We start from the raw sequence: 7167 nt of genomic DNA on the forward strand, positions 1-7167 counted from the left end.
CCAAGGGTGGAGGCTGCCAAATCTTTCCTGACAGCCTTTCAGAGCAATGCCAGCTGTCTGAGGAGGTTCCAGGTACAGTTTTCTCCTGCAGCCCCAAAGACAACCCTTTCACTCTCCTGTCTGGAAGAAGTGAGGAAGGTCAGAGGACTAGCACATCCATTCTCGTCCTCCTAGGACTGCAAGGGTAGCACACAGCATTCATTTGTGCTGTTCCTCTTTGCATTGCAGAAATAAAACATGTGGCCAGTGTAGGACTGGGAATGCTCTGTGTGAGCTGACAAAGACTGGTCTGATGTGGATAACGGTCCCCAGTCTTGGGAAACAGGAGACAAATGTTTCTGTAGGACTAACCTTTGGTTTTATATGGTGTGTTTTGTTGGAGTTACCCAGATAACATGATATCTTGAGCTTTAGAGAGTGAGACTTTGAAACTGTTTGAGTATAATTAAGCTGATTGACAGAAAATATGGGTTTGGAAGGAGTGGGAGGAATGGTCCTCCCTGAGGAAGACATTCTGATGATAGAACACATTAAAATGTGATTTTAGGTGTCTGGATGGTTGTTCATGTGTGCAAAGTAACCAGTGTACTTCAGCCCAAAAAAGGCCTCCTGCTAGGAGCAGGGCCCCTGCTGGGACCACTCAGGTCTCCAAAGCAATAACATGCCTTCACTGCCTTTCCCTAACAAATACATTAAATGAGACTGTCTGGACCTTACAGTACCTGCAGTACTGACCCCTGCATGTATAATAAGTAGCCATAAGACCACAAAGACAGCAGCAGTAGCTCCTATGCATAAATAGTGCACTGATGCTTTGACAGTATTAGGGTCAGTGTCTCTGCTAGTATTGGCTCTGATTTAAAGAAATGGAGGTTATATGCCTTTTCCTCTCTTGAAGATCTTTAGTGATCCACCACAACTTAAAAATTAATGTTTTTAATGCCATGGGCAGACTCAGCAGTAGTTTGTCTGTATGCATCCTTCTTGCCAAATCTCCCTTGCAGATTCATTCATTTCCTGAACTAAACCTGCTCTGCTATGTGGTGCCATTCTAATACCACCCTGAATGGAAATGTAATTTAGCTGTATATTCAGTGACCTCTAAATACTACACGTACTTCTTTGGTGCCAAAAAATCGTTTTCCTGTCTGTGAAATATGCCATGTAAAGCCATTGTCTTAAGAGATGGAAAAGTATGAAATATAAACCCATAAATGAACATAATCATGCATTCTAACTGGGTACAAAGTCTTAGACAAAATGCCAGAGGTATTTATTACTGATATTTGTATGGGCCAGGATTTTCAATACTCCCTACTGGCCTCAGTGGAATTATTGAGATAAAATCCATGAAAACCAGGGTTGGGTTTGGTCATTCCTAATACTTGGGTTCCAGTACCAGACACACACCAAATTTGGGGAGTCAAATTTGGCAGAAAGGTTTTAGCATATTAGCCTGCTTTGTTGCTCTTTGTGCATGGATATTACAAAGAGACTCCTCTGTTTCAGTCAGTCAAACCTACTGGCCGTATCTCTTCATTCAGGAAAGAAACCAAACAGATGGGTAAAAAGAAATAGGCACATCATATGACAACATACTGCCCTTGGCTCACCCTGTCTTGCATGCTGTTTGCTTACTCAGGCAGGCTTTGGAAAGAAGCTGCCTTCTTCAAAACAACTGTGCTCCAAAAACACCAATGGACTTCACTAAAAGGTCTGCTTTCTATTGCTGGCAACTTGACCACACCGAGGCACAGACATCTCCCTGCTGGGGGGAGTGGCAGAGTTTGCTCCCAGGCAGCATGGACTGCCTCAGGTCCTGGGCTTAGCCAGGCTGAAAAGTGCAGTGAATTTCCAGGTGGATGCCTGAGGCCAGGAGCTGTGATGGTCTTTGAGAAGGAATCACCTGCCCAACACCTATGTGCTCTTGTGAGGTCACTTCCTTCTTCGCTGGTCAGCTGCTCAACTTCTGCAAATTTGAGTCATTTTTGCTCCTCCTCACATTGAATTTCAGACACAAGTTCCACTCAAAAATGCCCCATACCTCTCCTCCTGGAGTACCAACAACAACAGCACATTTCTCAATGAGCTGAATAAGGAACTTCTCCCAGGCTGACAGGGGTCTTCCAGTGGGACAAAAATTCATCTTGTCCTGCATACCCACTTCAGCAAGGCCATGTGCAACACTGAGGTCACTGTTGGAAGCGTAGAAATGCTTTGTACAAGGGCGGCTACAATGAGTTCCTCACAGTGTGCTGCTCTTTCTATTTCAGCTGTCATCTACTTACAAAATAATTTATAAAGCTCCTCTGAGCTATAACAGGCTGCCTGATTTAGGAAGATATTTACATACAGGTTTAAAATTATAGGTCTCATTTTCAAAATCTTTTTTTCAAAAAACTTTACCATTTATGCAGGTAGTTGTGTATATCCTAATTTCTTTCAACGGGCCACAAACACAGAAGAGTTGCCATAAAGTCTGTATTCCTAAGGACACAACTCTGAAGTGTTTCATCTTTCCTTGACTGTCAACCGTGTGCAATAAGGAATTCTCAGAATTGTTTAAGTTGAATATTTTTCATCAAAGAGATTCTGAGTTTTTATGTTTCTGGTTAACAGATCATTTAAAAATATCAGTCTGTGCTCTGCCTAGCTCTGTGAGACAGGCTCTATGCAATTAATCCAAAGAGGCACTGCCTGCAAAAAAAAAGAGGCCGAAGTGAAGGTGGAGACAGGAATAAAAATGAAGACAAATTGGGAACCCACCAACCAAGGCAAAGAAGTGCAACTGTGCTGAGCTAACCTATTACATGCTGGAATTGGCCAATTCTGCATTCAGTGCAATGGCTCTGCTTTTTTTAGTGTGATGCTGAATTCACTGTAACAAAATAAACTCAGATCAGCCCAAACCGTATTTGTAAAGCAGCTTTTCTCTTCACAGACTAGTTCTTTGGGCACCCCAACACTGGCAGCTCCAGCCTCCCCTACCTTTCTCCCTCACAGCTGGCCTGCTTTACAGAGAGCAGGCAGCCAGCTGCTCCTCAGGGAGAAGCGCTGTCAGGATAAATATTTGAGCAGGGCAGCCAATTCCGCATGTCAGGAGACATGTGAATGTCCACTGAGACTTATACAGTTCTCAAAGGGTTTCCATTGTTAGTTATAGGAGGAAATAGTAAAGCAGTTTCCCAAACTCCTGGGCTGTTTACACATCTAGTTTGTGTGCCAGATAAAAAACATTCCCAATGGAAATGAAAATAAGGTCCCAGCCAATGTCCTACCCAAACCATCCTTGAGGGTAAGGCGTGGGAGAGACACAGAAAAAGAGTTATATTTTTCCCCAAACCACCCATTCGGGATTTTTTTAAATTTTATTTTATTCCCAGTACCTACTTTACTAACCTTTAAAAAAAAAATCCCTCATAAATACTGGTGCTATCTCCAGATTTATTTTGGCACAAAGTCATCCGAAAGACAAACTCATCTCTTTGGCCTACAGGAGAAGTATATGATGCTCTCTACAGACCCAGAGACACACACAAATTGTAGAGCACTGGCTTGATCTGGTGCCTATTTTTCATGGCAAGTGTCTTGGGAAGTAAAAAAGCCCCAGAGAGGGGAAAGAAGGCTGCGCCTGCTCCTCTCCTTCCTGCTAGTGCAATTATCTCCACTTCTTTCCCCTCATGTATGAAGGCTACCTCCACATCCCTCCTCCTGCATACAAGGAAGCTACTCCAAGTTTCAGGGCTGAAAGGATTTATCCTTTCATTGGATAGGTCCATTAAAAATAGCAGAAGCTGGAGGACTGGTGGTGGAGAGTCCAAAGAGCAAGTGCTGGGTGAGCACATCAGATCTGGCTAAGGTCCAGGGTTCACAAAGATGGTAACAGCCTGTGTTCAGGATCTAGTAAAGGAAGATTTTGGAAAGGACGTAAGAGAGTTCTTACCCCAGTCCTCAGGCTGTGTCTTTCAGTTATCAAAGAGAGAAAAAAATCCATTCCTCTTTATTGTAAGAGTGTGGAGAATAGTGTGAAATTATTTTGTGTTTCAACTTAAGAATCTCACCTCAGCATATTTGTATGAAAGAGTGAAAAACTTATGGGAAACTCAGTTTAAACATTCATGTTTGGTTCTTTTTAATTTTCCTCTATATAAAAAGCATCAAAACCTACAAAACCCCATCAAAACCAATGAAAACCCCACATCAACTCCAGAGGACTTGCAACTTGCAAGTTCACCTAGCTTGAAAGAAAATGTGGCTGAGTTGTGTTGGTTTGACCACCTCAACAATTCAGTTGTATAGTTACCTTTCCTTTTGCATGCCTATAGCAGAATTCCCAGTAAATCATCAGGGTAAAAGAAAACCACCACCTCTGTTGCACAACTGTTGCAACAACCTCTGTGTCCGTTTACTTCATCCCAATGCTTTTGTCCAAATAACTGGTAATGGTTCACCATCACCACATGCTGAAGGAGAAGAGATGGCAGGCAGGAGTCGGCAGGTAGGTTGCCCAAATCTCATTTGCTATGTGGGTAGAAGTGGGGGAAACCAAAAAAACAGGAAGGGATTAAGGCAGAAGTCTCCTAGTGAATGACTGTGCCTGACTTATTCATTTCCAACCCAAAAAAACCCACAGGAAAGTTCGAACATAAACAACTGAATAATGCGTCTGAGATCCAAGGCTCTCAGTATGTTTTACATAAAGAATTATTTCGTTTGCATTTTCTCTAAATGAGTCATGACCTATTGAGAGCTACAAGCCTCTCCATATTGCTTCTGCAAAAGTAGGACCTCAGAGATGTTGCCCTACTTTTTTTTTCCGCATTAAAATTCTGGCTCCCCATGTGGTGGGAGACATGGTGCTTACTCCTGGTGGGACCATGCAATGGCAGAAAGCAAAACCAGGGAAATTTAAATGGCAAAGGGGAGAGAAACAGAAGGTTAAGTGCCGCTGGAGCCAGACCATTCATGGGGCTGGTGTCCCCTCATCACTGCTCTGATGTCCTGCCTCGGAGACCTCAGACAGGGCTGAAGGGTGCAGGCACTGCACCTAACAGCTTGTCTTGCCTCTCCTGCTGACCAGTTACCAGAGGGAGGAAATCCTGGAGGTACCTGGGCACACACCCGGGAGGCCTCTGGATAAACAAGGTATGGCTCTGCACCGCAGAGCTAAGTTTTAGGAAAAAAGAAGAAAATTTTTCCAGCATAATTTAAAGAAAAAAAAAATTAGGGTTTTCTTTTATATAACCTCAATAATGCATCTATCCCTCAAACCTTATCTTTTAAAAACTCTTGCAGACCACCTTAAATTCACTGGAGAAGTACTCAGGTACAGACCTGCCATCTGTCGGATTTTTTTTTAAATTAAACAGTTGTTTAATATCAGAGGGAAAAAAATACAGCAGTGGCTTGTTTTTTTTATTTCAGTCAAATATGTGTTTGCTTTCCTAAAAGAGTTCAGAAACCAGCAGCAACCCTGACATTTCCTGGGGAATCCAGTTTATCTGGGACCCCATCCAGACAGCCCAAGGCTGCGCTCCTGCCTCAGAGCCTGTCTAGCCAAAGGTATAAACTGGCTTCAGTGATGGCAACATCCCACTTCTGTGGGCACTTTCCTGCATGAAAAGTGAAAGGTTGCTTTTAAGGGAAAAAGATTGTTTTTTTTCGCATAAGACTAACAGGTAAACCCAAAAGACCCTTTAATCTAACAAAGCAGGGATAAGCCCCAGAGATAGGCATCTCAAGCCAGAAAAATTCTTATATTTAACAGAAGATGAACTATAACACAATATATGGAAGGAAGTGGCAGTTCTTTACCTTTCTTTGGGTAAGATATCCATAGATGTCCTTCAGTGGGGACAGCTACATGTCAACTAGAAACCCTTTCTATCTCTGGAGTACAACAGGCAGTCCCACAGTGTGGTGTATTACTTCAAACGGACACTTCATCCTCACACTGAGATGAGTTGCATCTTCGAAATACCTTTGTACCTTTTTCTCTCTGGTGCCCCTGCTGGATCTTGGGGCGAGAGCTGATTGGAGAAGCATGCCTTTTCTGTCTAGGCATCTCTCTGGCACAACTAATTGAATGAAACACAAGCAATGATTCCCAAAGCTCAGGTGACCAAGTACAGCGTAAAACTTGATGCTTAGAGATCCTCAGGTGATTTCACAGTCCCTTCTGGCCTTCTCTCTGTGTTTCTGAGCCTAGCACCACAGCAGGGCCATAGGCATGATTCAGCTTGCCACAGGGTTGGCATGGGCAGTCAGGGCCAGCCAATGATCCAGATGACCTTGAAAAGTGCTTTTTTGTTTCCTTGCTCCATGTGAGGAGCAATGGGAGGGATGCCTCCTTGGCAGCATCCAGAGTCAAGTCACAGGAGAAAACAGCTGCAGCTGTCCAGCACAACACCACCACCAGGTTCTTCCTTTCAGCATGAAGAGGGCTTCAATAAAAGAAATGAAAAGTGACCTACCAGAGAACCTCTGAGCATGGAGGATATATTCATTGCCATTGTTCTCAGGCAAGCCTCTAAACATTTTGAATATGCTCACATTACTCGTTCACTCTGAACAGAAGAAATGAGCACTCTGACTTCTGTTTCCACACACTTAAGCTACATTCAACAGAAAAGAAGGCCCAAATGGTTTCTATTGAGGGACTTGAGTAAGGTTAGATAAACTGGCAACTGCTTCTTTTTTCTTATGAAAATATGAAAGACAGGGTTTAGAAACTGCCTATTAGAGATGCTGTTGCAACTGCAGACAATGGCAGAAGATGTGCCCTGAAGTACACTGTTGGAAGCAGGGTTTTTAGGACATTTGGGGTATTCACAGTGGGGAGCTTGTACTGTTCTTCCAAGAGCCTTGTCCAGTTTCACACCATAACTCTTATTTCTGTGTCAAAACACAGACAAATTTCCACTCTGAAAGCCAGGAGGCAGCTAAAGGAAACAACTACAAATAATGCTGCAGGTTTTCTATACTGTAACAGAAACAACAGGAAAAAGCTCATATCTAATCTGCACTTGAGAGGTTTTCCAACCCCCAGGAAGTTCTTCCCCGTAACAGACTCATTCAAAACCTTTCAGGGAATTTGGTCCTGCCCTGACTGCAGCTGGAGCCTGAGAAAAATAATGGAGAACTCAGGCAAAAATGTTTCCCTGAGTC

The sequence above is a fragment of the Chiroxiphia lanceolata genome, chromosome 3 (assembly GCF_009829145.1).
Source record: "Chiroxiphia lanceolata isolate bChiLan1 chromosome 3, bChiLan1.pri, whole genome shotgun sequence".
Lineage (NCBI taxonomy): Eukaryota > Metazoa > Chordata > Aves > Passeriformes > Pipridae > Chiroxiphia > Chiroxiphia lanceolata.